The sequence below is a fragment of the Lycorma delicatula genome, chromosome 2 (genome assembly GCF_047948215.1).
Source record: "Lycorma delicatula isolate Av1 chromosome 2, ASM4794821v1, whole genome shotgun sequence".
Classification (NCBI taxonomy): Eukaryota; Metazoa; Arthropoda; class Insecta; order Hemiptera; family Fulgoridae; genus Lycorma; species Lycorma delicatula.
In genome coordinates this window covers 1,771,465-1,789,215 of record NC_134456.1, presented here as the reverse complement: position 1 = coordinate 1,789,215, position 17,751 = coordinate 1,771,465, and the positions used below count along the sequence as shown (strand labels likewise).

The 17,751-nt window shown below is 28.5% G+C and overlaps 1 protein-coding gene and 2 pseudogenes across 1 annotated transcript in view; 2 read left to right on the top strand and 1 right to left on the bottom strand.

Annotated features, from left to right (window-relative positions):
• LOC142320410 (stAR-related lipid transfer protein 3-like) overlaps nt 1-17,751 on the top strand; it is a 207,669-nt gene that overhangs the window by 45,932 nt on the left and 143,986 nt on the right. The gene's annotated exons all lie outside the window — the stretch shown is intronic.
• LOC142319792 (cytochrome b-like) lies at nt 4,990-7,469 on the top strand (annotated as a pseudogene).
• Nucleotides 6,157-7,327, bottom strand: LOC142320394 (NADH-ubiquinone oxidoreductase chain 1-like; annotated as a pseudogene).

Here is a 17,751-nt window from a genome sequence, read left to right as displayed (position 1 = left end):
GTGATAAATGTGTCCAAATACTATTGTTTTGGATTTTATTGTATCCAAAAAGATGAAGCCACGCTTAATCTGAACAAAAATACGTTGTACAAAACACGCCCACCCTGTTGAGTGAAACGTTTAAACTGTCTACAGTATTGAAGTCGTCTGTTAGACAGATTCTCCAAATTCTTGCACTAATCTGAATTCAATAGATTAAATATGTTATAAAGTTACATCGATTAAAAAAGAATATTCTACCGTCACTCAAAATTAAAGAAAAATATTTTGATACTTTTATGTCGGTTCGTATATAAAAATATCTGTACAGAATGCATTACGAATGTTCTCCCGGGACTTTCACAACCTATTCTACTCGTGAAAATAATAGAAAAGTTCGTATAAACGTATGCCCTAAAATTCTTCGTTTGCGAATCGTTTAACAAAAAATAAGAAAAATTAGTTTACTTTCTTATATAAATGATTAAATGTTAATAATTTACACAAATTTTAAAGCAAAACCACGCAAAAAAAATTTGAAGAAGAAAGCAGAAGATAATGAAGTAGATAACGAAGTTACCGATCAGAACGAAAGTAATGATGACCGGTAGGCCCGTAAACGATGCTACATTTGTATGAGAAAAGACAACGGTGATACGAAACTTTTGTAGCAGGTGCAAAAATTTCATCTGCTTGAAACACGGTAAACCCCCTGTAAATAAACGTAAATATTTCTACATTCAATTAAAATATTGTTAGTATTGAATTGAAAATCGCGTTAAGAAATTACGTGGAAGGTAAAAAAAAAAAAAAACAATATTTAATTTAAAGTAGTTTTGCATTTGCGATTTAAAACGTTTAAACTTCAGTAACTTGACTCTATGTTGTAATTATTTTAAATGTAAAAATGTTTTTTAATATTGATATCTTAATTTAGAAATTACAATATTTTAATAAAAACAGATCCTCTTAAAAATAATATATCAAATTAATGCGACGCCGGATAGACGCCACACGACCACTTGCGTTAGCGAAGGAAGGGCGACTATCGCAGTGTTAAAATCTGGGTGGTAAGGTGGCTATCTAAGCACCGTAATTACTTTGTTATTTAGTATTTCTAATTCATATTCTGGTTCTGGGCAGTATAGTTGACAATTTCTAAAAATTTTGTTTTGTTAGATCTGGGTCGTAGTTAATTTTATTTTTTGGAGCCATTCTTGAATATCTTTTTTCAATGAATTGGATGACGGAGGTTTATTTTTTGTTTATTATGGTAACGTGGTTATATATGTATTACATAGTAACATAATGTATGTTATTTTGTATTACAAATTAACATACAAATAAATAATAAACATTTAATAACAAATAATCGGTATTTCATATTTATTATGAGAAGTATATTATAATTACTCGACCAAAGAAATTTATGCTTTATTTACTTGTGTATACCTTTTTTTTAGTACGATATATTTTCATCACGCTCGTGTTTTTAAGTATATCGACTAAAAAAACAATCGCTCTTATTAGAAAATAACAGGACAAAAAATAAAATTCATTATTTATACAAAAATAGCTGTAATTAAGCGGAAGGAAAACTGATGTTTTATTATTAAACATTGAAATTAAAATGACATCGATTAATTCATTAATATAAATAAAGCCTAATAAATAACATAATGTTATGTTAACACTATCATGACATGCGTCCATACACACAGACAATAATGTAGAAACAGCAATCAAATGTCACAGCAGAAATCGCAATTACTTTAATATGTACACAGCTGTAGTTCGTAAACTCTACGAATTTGTATCTCACACCTTGTCGACTAGTAATTTACTTTTTTCAAAGAAAATCAATTTTTATTTTGGTTTATACTTCATTTAAATGAATGATGATAAACAGGCTAATTATAATAATTTTTGTTCTGTCATCATTTTACTTAAAATACTCTTCATTCCTCTTGATCTGAAAATATCTTTCGTAAAACTTTTAATCCTAAATTTATTTTTTACGTATTTTCTATAATTTAATATATCAGCTTAGTTGGGCTGATTGAGGATCATCCTTCTGGGTGTAATCTTTCGCGGTCTTACGATAGCCCTTCATTGTTTCTTTTTTCTCCTTCTCTTGGAAATCGTTGAAATACTGTACCAGCTTTCTGAACGTTTTTTTATCTTGTCCATGCCTTCAGATATTTCTTTTAGGTTTTTTGAACCGCTTAAGTGTATTGACTTCCGTTCTATTTGTTGTAAATGGGACTAAAATTTGTTTTTTAGACGTGTTATTCATTGTCAGTTGGTTGAAAAATTTGCTTCTTCTTTTTCTGATCGAATCTGATATTTTCATTGTATTTGTAAAGATCTTTATTTCTTATTGAATTTTTATTCGTTTTCACCGATTTTAATTGTCGGTCTAGAATTTTTCAAGATTTCCTTTTTTTATACTGTAATTATTTCACCTAATTTCAAACTGAAGATTGACCTGATGTTTGATTGTCGTGTTATAATGTCTGATTTTGGCTTTTATTGACGTGTTCATTTTGTAATAAATATCTTTTGTTAGTCGGTGGGCCAATTCCATTTTTCTCGTTCTTATTTGATCGGCATCTTTATCTAAACCGATAATTTGGATTATTTCTACCAGATATTTAAATTTATCGGCTTAGTTGATTATTCCGTATTTCGTACTTGGGGGGTGTGGAAATATTTAATGAAGGGCATGAATTCTGTCTTTTTGAAGGAAATCTTTAGCTGTTTTCTTTTCGACGGTTTACTTTTACTGCTGCCGTTTTGAGATTGTCCGAAAAAATAATTTCTATCTCGTCGATAAAGGCATTAGAACCTGTTTATCCTCCAGAACCACCGTAAGGTAGTTTGGAGCATGAATGAGCACGATATGTGTGAATGTAAATGAAGTGTAATGTAGTTTTGTATAGTCTCAGGTCGACCGTTCCTGAGAAGTATGGTTAATTGAAACCCAACCACCAAAGGACACCGATATTCACGATCCAGTATTCAAATCGGTATTTACTAGGATTTGAACCTTAGAACTCTTGACTTCGAAATCAGCTGGTTTGCGATGACGAGTTAACCGCTAGACCAGCCCGGTGGGCTCGTCGGTAAAGACTAGGCTGTTAATTCAATCTCCTTTTTATTTTCGGACCCGCTTTCATTTGGTACTGTGTTACAATTTTTTCCTTTACTGTTTTTGTCAAATAAATTCTCTCTTTCCAAATTTGTCAGATCTACTAATTTACTGTATTGTCATTTAATTTTCAAAATTCTGCAATTTTTATAACCCCTATTTTTTATTATTTTTTTAATGTTATACCGATCCTCTACTATAATTATATTATATAACAATGGTTTTTAATCACGAAAGACCATTCATTGTCAAAATGATGTACTTGGTGAGCAGTTTCACGACAAACTCGTTTATTTTTACAGACGATAAACCGCAGAACGTTATTCGGTAATTATTGAAATTTTGTATCTTGAAACTAAAAAGCAAATAGGTGGTGCTTCATGTTACGTAGCTGAAGTAGCATTGAGTGAATTTTTCGATATCCATGTAATTTTCCTTCTACTGTACCCTCTATGATCCCCGAATCTCTCCCCACCAACGTTTTTACTTATGTAATCATCTGAAAAGTGCAGTATTCAAATACAATAATGTGCACTTTTGATCGGTTAAAAAAAATGAAGACAGAATCTCAGGATATTTTGTATGATCCTCTAACTATTTAAATATAAAATTCTGAATAAAAAGGGAAAAGAACCAAAAATAGCATAAAAAATTTAAAAAATCCTGCACTTAAACGCTCAGGCTGATACCCTCATCCAAAAATTAATAAAAATAAAGGAATTAATCTACACTAAAAAAAAAAGAAATAAAAAAATCAATAACAATAAAATCCAAAAATAAAAAAAATAAAAAATGAAAACAAAAAATATAAGCCTTAGACAAAAGATCAAAATAATAATGTAAATAAACAGACAATAAAACAACAATAAAAATTCAAATACTTAAACAAGAAAAAATATACGATACCCTATCAATTATAAAAAAATAAGAAATAGAAATAAAAAATAAAAAATAAATTTTAACATAAAGTCAATCTATCTAAGTAATCTCTTCTAGAATTACGAATAAAAAAAAACCAATAAAGAAAGTCCTAGAACCCCATCACAAACCCCAAACACCAAATAGATAATAAAAAAATAATAGTCAAAATCAAAATAACCCATAAATCCAAAAAAAAGAAAAAAAGAATAAAGTAATAAGTATTCAAGTCCTAAAAGACATAAAAGAAAATGCCTACGAACAAATAAAAAATAATTAATCTAAAAAAATAACCAAAAAAATAATTATCAAAAGTAAAGTTTAGGATAGTTAAAAAAAAACAATGATCTTGTAAATCATAATTAAAAAAAAATTTATCTAAACAAAATCAGTAAAGAAAAAATCATCTTTAGTATCCAAAACTAATATTTTATATTAAAATACTTACTGAATTTTCACAAAATACATAATTTTATCAAATATTATTATATCCCCAATACTAAAACACCCCATGACACTAGGATCAATACTAATTTTCCAAACAGCATTAATGTGTAGAAACAATTCCAGAATAATTAAATCATCATGGTACCTTTACATTATATTTTTAACAACAGTAGGAAGACTAATAATTATATTCATATACATATCAAGAATTGCATCAAATGAAAAATTTAAACCAAGAATAAAAAATTTTTTAATTTGATTGATATCAATAACAACTATTATAGTGAGTAAACTAGACCCAACCATAAAAACAGTTATTAAATTAAATGAAACAAAGGAAATAATAACCGAATTAACTGAAGAAAAATCTACAAGAAACTTTTTTAGAATATATAAAATAAATATTACACTAACAATAATAATAATCTTAATTATTACAATAATTTCAGTAAACAATATTGTAAGAACATTCGAAGGACCATTAAAAAAAACTTATGTTTAATTCAGTTCGTAAATCAAGACCGCTAAATTCCTTTTTAATTGATCTACCAAGACCATCAAACATCTCATTATGATGAAACTTTGGATCTCTACTAGGAATATGCTTAATAATTCAAATTGTTTCAGGATTATTCCTAGCAATACATTATTCACCAAGAATTGATAAAGCTTTTAAAAGAATTGTACACATTATACGAGAAGTGAATTACGGATGAATAATTCGAAACATCCATGCAAATGGAGCATCATTATTCTTTATTTTAATTTTTATACACACGGGACGAGGAATATACTACGTATCATTTAAATTAAAAAAAACATGAATGTCCGGATCAATAATTCTCTTAACATTAATGGCAACAGCATTTATAGGATATGTTTTACCATGAGGACAAATATCATTCTGGGGGGCAACAGTAATTAACAAACTTAATCTCAGCAATTCCTTATATAGGAGAAATAGTAGTACAGTGAGTATCAGGGGGATTTGCAGTAGATAACCTCACGCTAAACCGATTTTTTACATTTCACTACATTATACCTTTTATTCTATCAATTACATTTAATATTCCTACACAAATCAGGCTCTTCCAACCCATTAGGTATAGAAAACAACATCGATAAAATTCCATTTCACCCTTATTTTACAACCAAAGATATTATAGGAATAGTAATAGCAATAATAACTTTTATAATAATAATTAATACAAATCCATTTCTTACTATAGATCCAGAAAATTTTACACCAGCAAATCCACTTAGAACGCCCCTCCCCCCACATTCAACCTGAATGATACTTTCTTTTCGCATATGCAATCCTACGATCTATCCCCAGAAAGTTGGGAGGAGTGGTAGCTCTAATCATATCAATTATAATTATTATATCAATGCCATTCTCAATAAAAATAAAATTTCAAACAAGATCATTTTACCCGTTAAATAAAAGAATATTTTGAATTATAGTTAATACATTTATTCTATTTACATGAATTGGAGCCAGACCAGTAGAAGAACCATATATTATTACAGGACAAATCCTAACCGCAATTTACTTTTCATTCTTTATTGCCTACCCCATGTCCACAAAGATATGAGATAAATTATAAGTTAATAAGCTCAAAGCAATGTAACTTGAAATTATATGAAAGTATAAAATACTATTAACTTTTTAATCGCCTTAAAATAATGAAAAACAAAAAAACCCTAAAAAAAATAAAAACCAAATTATAGTTTAAAGTAACAGGTAATATCTCCTTCAACACATATATATTAACTTATCATAACGATACCGAGGAAATTACCCACGAACCCAAACAAAAAAATAAATAAGAAAAATAACCTTAACAAAAAAAAAAATTTTATACAATCACCCCCCAAGAAAACTAAACAAATAAAAAATCTCAGAAACATCATATTTCTATACTCGGATAAAAAAAAATAAAGAAAATCTGAACGATATATACTCAACATTAAATCCAGAAACTAACTCAGACTCACCTTCATTAAAATCAAATGGAGAACGATTAGTTTCAGCCAAAATACACGAAAGAAAAATTATAAATAGAGGAAAAGAAACAAAACAAATCAAACATCCGACTGAAAATAACAAAATAATTTAAATTAAAAGACTCGCAATATAAAATAAAACAAAAAATGACCAAAAAAAAAACAACTTCATAAGAAATTCTTCGTATACAGCCCAATAAAGAATAGACAGAATTAGAAGATCACCCAGCAATTATAATAAAATAAACCCCCAAACCAGAACAAAAAAAAAGAAGACAATAAGATAACCCAACAAAATTAAAACTAAAAGGAAATATTAATCAAAAAATCAAAGAAACAGAAATACCTAAAATAGGTACAAAAAAATAAATTAAATAATTTCGAAAAACAAGAAAAAAAAATTCCCTTCGAAACAACTTTAAAGCATCTCTAAAAGGTTGTAATAAACCGAATAAACCAACCTTATTAGGACCTTTACGAAATTGAATATAACCTAAAACCCAGCGTTCAAATAAAGTAAAAAAAGCAACAACACCCAAGAGAATAAAAATAAATAAAAAAAAGAACTAAGAATAAATAAAAAAAAAAGAACGTTTACTAACTGTAAAAATACATTATTAAATTCTAAATTTAAAGCACTTAAATCTGCCAAATTAGTAAATAAATGATTACATTAGCAAAAATCCTTTCGTACCAATTAGAATAACTTAAAAGATAGAAACCAACCTGGCTCACGCCGGCTTGAACTCAGATCATGTAAAATTTTAAAGGCCGAACAGACCTAAAACTGTAAAACCTGCCCCACAGAAACTTTGAATCCAACATCGAGGTCGCAAACAAATCTATCAATGAGAACTCTCCAGATTTATAACGCTGTTATCCCTAAGGCATCTAAATCTTTTAATCAAAATAAAGGATCAAAACTTCATATATAAATGTAAAAAAAAAATAAAGATTAAAATTTTATTTATCACCCCAACAAAATTTAACTCACAATAATTTAAGAAATAAACTAAAAGAAAAATTTTGTAACCAAAATAAAGATCTATAGGGTCTTATCGTCCCTAAATTTAAGTTTTTTAACTCAAAAATAAAATTCAAATAAAATTTTTAAAATAAAGTATAATTTTCGTCAAACCTTTCATTCCAGACCTCAATTAAAAGACTAATTATTATGCTACCTTAGCACAGTCAAAATACTGCGGCTATTTAAACCATTGAGCAGGCCAAACCTTAAATAAATCACAAAAGGACATGTTTTTGATAAACAGGCGAAATTATTTTTTGCCTAATTCATAAATAAAATTTTTAATCTACAAAGAACTTTTAAATGATGAAAGATTCTAATCCAACAAGAAAAAAAATTTAAAAAAAAAAAAGAGCTTCTCGATTAAATCAATTTACCAGATAACCAGATACAAAAAGAAATGAATTTCATATCAAAACAATCCCAAACTTATAAATAATTATTCTACAATAAAATACAGATTAAGATAGATCTTCATTATTCGGGAAAAAAAATAAATTTAAAAAGTTAATTAACCCTGATACAAAAGGTACTAAAAAAAATTATTATTCTAAAATAAAATTTATTAATCCAATACTGTACAATTAACTAAATTTAAAAAAATCAAATAAAAAAAAAGAAAGACAAAAAAAATTAAAAAAAAAAAAAACCTATCAGACTCAACTGAATTGAACAGTAAATAAGAATAACCCAAAATCTGATTCTAGGTGAAAGTGAATTAAAAAAATTACTATTAAATTCAAAATTCAAATTTATCAAGTTAAAAAATCAAAAATTAATGTAACCCATAATAACCGTATTATAACTGCATCTTGACCTAACATAAATCTTTAAAAAAGAAAAAGAAAATAAATTTTCATTACACTCAACGACAGAGATATACAAGAAAAAAAGGTGCAAAAAATCGTGGAATATCATTTAAATTACAGGTTCCTCTAAAAAGATTTAGAAACCGCCAGACCTATTAAATTTCAATTATAAAAAATATACTACCTTAGAAAAAATTACTAATTAAGAATAACAGGGTATCTAATCCCGGCTTAAATTCAAATTTGCATAGAAAAAAAAATTATCATATAAATTTCACCTAAATACAAAATATTAAAATTAACCAACCGCAAATGCTGGCACAACATTTTTTGGTTCTAAAAAATATAACTTAAATTGAAAGATTAAATTAAAAAACTTTAACACTGAAAATAAAAATTAACCATTAAGGATATTTAACCTAACAAAAATTTACATGCGTTATAAATTTAATGCCAAATTTTAAAACAAAAATCAATTTTTTTTAAAAAATATTACAGAAGGAACCTTAAAGCTATATTAATAAATAATTAATAAAACAAAATACACTCAAAAAAGGATCTCCTGCCCTTAATCAACGATAATAACTGAAGTCACGTCTAACTAAAGTTAAAATCAAAACAATGGTTTAAAATAGATGAAAATAAACTTAAAAGCAAATAATTTAAAGCATCAAAACCAGAAGATAAAGCTACCCCTAACATTAACCCAATTTAATACAAAAAAAAAACAATGGTTCAAAATAGATGAAAATAACTTAAAAAATTTAATGGAATACATTTGATTTTAATTTAAAAGATGCCGCTATTATAATAACAAATTTGTTTTTAAGAAAACAAATATAAATATCTAAATAAAACATATATAATTATCTTATTAAACTGAAACTTAAAATAAAAGTTAAACATGAGGTTTTTTTTTTTTTAATAATTATGTATTTTTAAATATACTTATTCTAATATAATTATCTTCCTTAGGTTTTTTAAACTTTAAAATTTATTTCAATGTATTAAATTATTTTAAATAAAATCCTGTTTAATTTAATTAAAAGTGAAATTAAATTAAATCCTTATAAATTAACTATTTAACTAAAATTAACATTTATTTTAATTAAACATCTAATTGATGTATTTAATTTAATAATTTATTTTAGATGATTATCTGACAAAAACTATTTTACATTAAAATAAAAATCTATAATTAAATATAAAAGGGTATATATTATATAATACATTTTTAAATTTATATAACGCTTATATAAAACTTTATATTTAATAAGATTAAATATTAAAGGGAGAAATAGTTATATTTAAATAAATATATTACTATATATAATATATCTTTTTTTCTTTTTTGTAATATAATAATTAATCTTTTGAATGATTTAATATAAATATCTTATTATAACAAAAAAATTTTTTTCACTACTACTGCAACTAGTGCAACGAGATAGATGATGCTGAGCACACCTTTTTTGAGTGCAATAGGTGGGACACACTTAGACATAGTAAGGCACTCACAGGTATAACTCCAGAGACGACAATTGAATACATGCTAAGAAGCGAGTTAAACTGGAATAATATTGCTAGTTTTGTTAGACAAGTCGTACTACAGAAATACTCCGATGAGAGAAGACAAGGTGTTGGCTAGAATAGGACTGGGTGGACAGCCATGCTGGTGAGGTCCAACATGCTGCGGTGTGTTAGCACTGATGACCCACCAAGGACTCCATGGGTAACAGCACACTGAATACCGAAAAGACCCGTCACCACGTCACGACACACTAGGTATGGCGTGGTGTCCAAAAGGGCAATAATAATAAAGAACTCTCAAAAAGAGCTAACCGGTAGGCCGACCTGCCATGCCGGTAGGTGGGGAGGCCTATTTGAGTTTAGACCCTGGGTGGCGTAATACCAACAAGTCGGTCCGGCCCAGGGGAGCTGAGAAAAAAAAAGTTTTACCAGGAAGCTTTAATGATATGTGGCTTCTTTTTATCTTTCTAAAAGTATTACTGAGCCTTTGGCTATTTATTATTGTGCTAGTGATATTAATTGCACATTTAATCAAAGTGGACACTTTTGTAGTGGAAAGGATGTACCCACTAATTAATTGTAATGTATGGTCAAGGCAACAAAGGGGCACAATAGAATGCTGTATGTAGTACTTTTGAACAGCTGCAAAAACCTTGTATAAATTTTTGGTGTTATCTACCATCACCCCATCATTACCAATAGTTTATGGGGCATACTGGTATGGAGATCATGAAATTGAAAGTACCTTCAATACGAATGTTGCTCCATTCCAAATCATCAAATGAGTCGATGTTCTGAACATTGTATGATTGTCCATATCTAAGTGGGTATTAGATAGGAACTTCCTTGATGGTGGTCTAAATGAAGGCCTCAAATATTGAAAAAATTCTTTCCACAGTTTATACTCAAAAAACTTAATAGTGCTTGGTAACATATATAGCTCATGCCATCATAATATTTGCTTTAACTTGAAATAAATAAATTTTCAGTCGTAAAGTGACAACCCTACAGTCAGTGGCGGCTCACGTATAGGGACTGTGGAACTGTAGCATCCTCTATTTCCACTTGTATTCACAACAAACAATATTACCTTGACCCCAAAAATATTAGCTTGCCTATATATTATGTGGATTTTCTAGAAGGTAAGAATACATATGGATTTAGCAATAACCTGTTGACTTTCTCTCGCATAGAGTCAAAATAATTAGAGATGAGCGGACCTACATTGCGAGTGAATAGAGGATAGGGGACTTCTGCTCCTTGATGTAGATAAAGTGATGTTCTCTTGCTCCTTGAGTTTCTCAACATCCAAATCTTCCACACTGAGTAGGTGATTTTAAATGTTTATTCATTTTATGTAAAAATCGGTGTTTTGCATCCACTGGCATTTTAAAACATTTTATCAAACGAGTGGCTTTTCGAAGCATTCTTCTGGAGGTACATCTACCCATTGCACCTTAAAAGATAACAAAATAATTTAGCATAAATATTGTTGATTGTATAATTAATTAGTTAATGACATGTAGTGTTTGATAAATTTGTAATTTCGTTGGCAATGCCATATAACAGATAAAAAAGTGTATATGTATTTTTAGTCTTAGTCAAATGGTATACATCAATAACTGAATATTAACTACTATAATTTATTTACTATTTTAATGTTAGTGATTATTTAAACTTTATACAATACAATTCTAACAGTTGTTTTAACAAACATAACATTTAAACCACATTCTTTAGGAATTAACCTTTATAGTGGTCGACCAACTTCAACTAATAATTTATAATATGTCTGTGCTTTGTCCTACATTGTTGTAAAATTAACCATTAATAATGATGTATGAAGTTCTTACCTGCTAACATGCACCTCCTGTTTGTCTTTATTATTATTTTGAAGTGTTCCCATGGGGAGTAATTTTTTCTTCCCATTTTTAAACAGCTTCAAAAAAGTGTAGAACAAAGAATTGTTGAGTGCAGATTTAGACACAATCACTTAGACGAAAATTTATTATACACAAAGTTAAATCCAAGTTATCATGATACGAGGCAGTGCTAACCGATGAAGAAACTTAACACAATGTTTTTATGATGATTGCGGTTCCTTTTTGAGAGCAGCACAATTTTTGATGAAAATGTATGAAATAATTAATGAAAGACTGAACTGATGTGGATGTGTGGTCATCACATTGGTTAATAGAAATATTTAACTAGCACAATGATGCAAGGGGTTGGGGTTAAGACCTATTTACTTGTATATATAACAGGATGGTATCTGGATTAGTTACTATTGTTTTATAAATGACTTAAAACAATAACCCTAACCTATTTTCAGTGTATTGCATTTTCACTCTTTGTCAATTCTTTTTCATTCATTTGTGTAGATGGTCCGAGTCGTATTATTAATCACAAAACTTAGCAAGATGATTAAGATCTTCTTCTGAACGTTTTGCCCAAGGTGTAGCTTATAAGGGTGAAAATTATTGTTATTAAGAATTTTATTAACTGAAAAATAACTAATATCTTGTTGGCAAAATATCATGTATCATATATCATGTATCAATATCATGTAAATATCATGTTAGTATCACTAACAAACATATGCAAAATATCTAATGATTTTACTTCATAAGTGGTCATTTTTGGTCTCCCAAAAATTCCCATAACAAAATGTGCGAGGATTATTTCTTACAGCACCGGTTTCTTCAAATCTTTGTACTGTCTTGGATTTAATTATTGGTTCTCTATTGCGAAATAAATCGCATACCTCTTGTAAAAGCCATACTCACCATACTCATAACACCATATCATCATACCCATAAATCTTGCAACAGTTATTTTTTCGGTTACAGTTAAAAGATGAATTATTATTTAATAAAACTAAATCAATGAATGAAAATAATAATAACATTTCTATTAGAGTACAAATATTTGAACTACTACAAGTAAGAAGCTAAAATAAGAATTTAATAACTTGCATTGTTGTAAAATTACAGTTCATTTACTACACTAATTTTTTTTTTCATAATGTATATACTGCAATCTATTCAACTAGTGAACAATAAGCAATGTCGTCCCCCCCCATTAGACCATTAAGATGGGATGATATGTGTGACATGTAATGAGGTGTAGTCTTGTACAGACTCAGGCCAACCATTCCTGAGACATGCGGTTAATTCAATCCCAGCCACCAAAGTACACCAGTATCCACTGTATATTTATTATTCAAATACAAATAAAAGCAATTAACTTTTACTAGAATTTGAACTCTAAATTTATAATACATTTTTAAATTACAAAAATTTTTTCCATAATGTATTACGTAAAATAGTACTAAAAATATTTTAAATAAATTTTAAACTTAAATACTGTAATAAAGTAAATATCAATTAACCTAGCCATTTAATTTGTAGTGGTGTTGCAAATTATTAGTTATTGCATACTACTGTTATTTATTATTGTGAAGGCTGTTATTATTAGTCTGAATCATTATACCAAAATAAACTGTTTAAATTGTGTCATTGGATGTAATTTCTGAAGGTAATACAAAATAAAAACATGAACAGGGAGTTTTACTTTTTTTATTACTACTGCGATTTTTCCATTTTTGCAACTTTGCTTATAACTTGAAAATGAAAGGATTTTTTTCTCTCATTTTTCTACTAAAAGTTTACATCAAAATCATATACCATATGCCCACCTACCTGCTTTCAAAAAATAAGTCATCAGATTCAATGTATTTCGAAATGGTTTTCTAAAAGGTTTCAAAATGATGAATAAAGATTTTAAACACACAATACAGTAGTAATTTTGTAACTATGTAGATCTGTGATACTACGTAATACCTGTGATCCACACTTGTTGATACCTTGTAGTTAATCTCATTTTTAAATATGAAGCAATTTCCATACTTTAATATCACTGTGCATTTATAGTCTGAAATATATACGAGGTGCTACCCAAAAGTTCGGGGAATTTTACAATAAAAATAAAATACCTTACCATAACTTATAATTTCCACTGTCTCCTTCCAAATAATCCCCTTGGGCATTGATACAGTAATCCCAGCGTTTTTCCCACGATTCCATGCATCCGAAGTCTGTAGATGTAAGTGTTCGAAGCACGTTCTTACTGAATCTCCTCAATTGTGTTAAAACTACGGCCTTTCAATTGAAATTTTATTTTCGGAAAGAGAAAAAAGTCGCACAGAGCAAGGTCAGGTGAATAGGGTGGGTGGGGAATCACTACCGTCTTTTTGGAAGCCAAGAAATTCTGAATAGCTAGCAATGTATGCGCGGGCGCGTTGTCACAGTGCAGAATCCAAATGTTGTTAACCCGTAGATCTAAACGTTTGCGCCTAATGCTTTTACGTAATCGCTTCAAAACTTCACAATAGGAAGTTGCTTGTTTCACCAAGAGGAACAAATGCCTTATGGATAATGCCTTTGATGTCGAAAAACAATGGACTTCATGTTGCTGCGAACTTGGCATGCAGTTTTTGGCCCCAGTGAACTTGGCGACTTCCACTGCGACTACTGCTGCTTAGTTTCATTGTCATACACGTACACCCACGTCTCATCACCGGTTATGATGTTGGAGATGAAGTTAGGGTCATCTCTTGCTGAATTTTTCAATTCACTACAGACAGCTACGCGATTTTGTTTCCGGTCGCTGTTCAAGTCTCGGTACGAATTTTGCAGCAGTGCGTCTCATGTTCAAATTGTCCGACAATATGCGTTGTGCTCATCATCATCGACTGTCGTTCGTCCATCTTTGAATCATTTATACCACAAAAAAGTTTTACTTTTACTCATAGCATTGTCACCAAATGCTTCCACAAGCATGCGATGGTACTTTGCACCTGTTTTTTTAAGCATGAAGCATAATTTGATGCAGGTTCTTTGCTCTTTAAAATCTGCCATTTAGAACTTCGCCGAAGCAGTAAAACATAACGTTACACAACCCCACGAAAGTCAAAAATGCAGCCTCTCAACGTCACAGCTGTTGGAACACTGATTCACAAAGAGTACTGTTAGCCACATCTAGCGGCAGCAGGTCGTACCAGCAATGGTTCGTGTGTGAAATTCAAATTCCTCGAATTTTTGGGTAGCACCTTGTGTATATATATATATATATATATATATCTCACACATTTCTATATATATATATATATATATATATATATATATATATATATGCACATAAAAACTTGGTTTATTTTTTACATAAATGACGCTTCATGTGTTCATATCGAGGCAATTTATGAATGAAGAGCTATTCTCTGACTGCAAATTCCCTAATCCTATATTTTTTGATTGCAATACATTGTAAATCAGGCTGGCTCATTTGGGTATACCAATGCAACATGGTTTTCTATTATTATTCTCTCTGGTCATTATTGTAACAAGATACATAAATGTAGTAGGTATCTAGTTTACAAGTATAATACTGTACAGTGGTATAGATACCATTGTACAAAACAAAATTAATTAATAAAGTAAGTTTATACAATACCAATTCTAACAATTGTTTTAACAAACATAGCATTTAAACCACATTCTTTAGGAATTAACCTTTATAGTGGTCAACCAACTTCAACTAAATAACATAAATAGTTGTATGTGTAATGAAACTTTGTTTATGTACTAACTACCTTTGTAAAGTAACCACACACATAATTCAGCTCTCCGATCTTCTAGCTAATTTTTGATTAATTTCTTTTTTTTCATTATGTGCATTCCAATTTCAAGGTTCTAGGTGGATTGGAAGTAGTCAGTAGTTTTTGATGATATGTCAGGAGTGATATTTAGGTAGTGTAACGAGGTAAATATTAGAAAAATCCCAAATTTAATGCATCTAGCTTCAATAATTTTGCAGATATGTTGACTTCATTAGTACAACAGAACTTTGCTCATTTTTTAAGGGTATATTTTTTGATGGTACATATTCATATGTCCCACCGATTGAGAAACATGGATAACAATTAAGAAACTATTACAATACAGACATAATCACTTAGTCTAAACTGTACTCTTTTGACAAATAATAAAATGACGATAAATTGTTTTATTTACATAATTCAATTATGGTAGTTCATAATTTTAATCGTAATTATATTCCTCTTGAAGATGGTAGAATAGCCGAAAGTGTTCAAGAAAATTAAACTGGGATCTGGTAAGCTGTTTTTTAAAATTATAAATAATATTAATTTGTGCATGTATACAGGTGATTCAAAGCTATATCGTAAATATCTCAGAAGGTAATTCTATAGCTAAAAATTAGAAAAAAGTTGATATAAACATAGGCCTGAAAACACTTCATTAGCGTGTTACGACTAGGAAAAAATTTCACCCAGATTTCAGTTTCCATGGGGAAATCAAAACCACCTGAAATTCTGGGAAGGTAAATTACGGGGCGAATTTAGTTGTTTCTTATGGTTTTTGACCTGAAAATATTTTTAAAATGGGTCCCAGAACTGTATGAAAAATACCTGACGTAAACACAAAAATTGGGGGTAAAAGTAACACGTTTTGGGTTTAACATTAGAAAACTTTGTTAAATCGTTAATTAAGTTGTATTTTTTTTCAATTAGTAATGTAGAAAATTTAATTCTGAAAAAATTCATGTAAATTACTGAAGAAAAACTAAAATTTAACTTAATATCACACGACTTCCTTGTACGCCTATTAAATTAATATAAACTTTTTTTTTTACAATCACAGGTTAATAATTATTAACAAATCAATATATTAAAATAAAAAAAAAAAACAGATAAATTTAGTTACATTCAAACCGATGTGCCTTCCTCTTGTAAGATCCAAATATTTCTTTAATTAAAATTTTATAATAATATTTTTATATGTAATGGTAAATTATTTGTGATTATCTTCTGCGCTTTAGAATAGTTGAATGTTTTGTATGAAGTAGTAAGTAGTTTTTTTTTTCAATATTTTGTGGTAGGTTGGTTATACCAAGTCGATTAGCTTATCTGATTTGAAATGAATGATGTTAGTCTTACTTTATAGGCTAAATACAGGAAGTGGTAATGTGAACTGTGGTTACTGAAGCTTTACATTGGATCATGATTTCGATATTATACTTGCAAATAAGAATTCATCATTATCATAACTGCACAAATATCAAAATGTCTTCTTTTAAAAAAGAAAACAAATTTAGATCATTTGTTGCTCCTTTCATATAAAATGTGTTTTGTTTTTTTATTAAAGTTAATTGCTTGATTAATTAATCATTAAAATAATACTTTTGTCTTTTGTTTGTTAATGCAGTTGTACTATTTTTACTCTTAAGTGTTGATATTATTGTTGCATATAAAACATAATGCTTTCCAAAAATAATATTAATATTATTATTAATAATATTATTATTGCTGTCATGATGAATATAATTTTACTTCTTTGTTTACACACTAACTTCTTCGTTATATACACATTTAAGACATGTGACTTGGTACAAACATACTGTGATGAGTCATTTACACTAGTTAGAGATTATTTAAATAACAAAAGATGTAATATAATAATTTGATATTTATTTAACATACTATAAAAAGTGTCTTTATATACATTTGTATATTTTTAAAAGACTTTGACAAAAGTAACTTTTGTTAACACTTTCTAACTAACAAAAAATAAAAAATAAAATAAAAATTATTTTTGTTTTGGTTAATTTTATTTTCAATTAAAGTCAGCCATTTAGTAGTTCAGAGTAATGGTATGTCTAAACTCAGCAGTAGTTCAGTTTCATATTAATTAATAATAAGATTTTATGGATTTTCATGGTGGTAGTGATTTAGTAAATTAATTTAACTCATATTTCCCAGTCACCTTCTACAGCAAAACCTTTAGTTATAATTTTAGAAATACCAT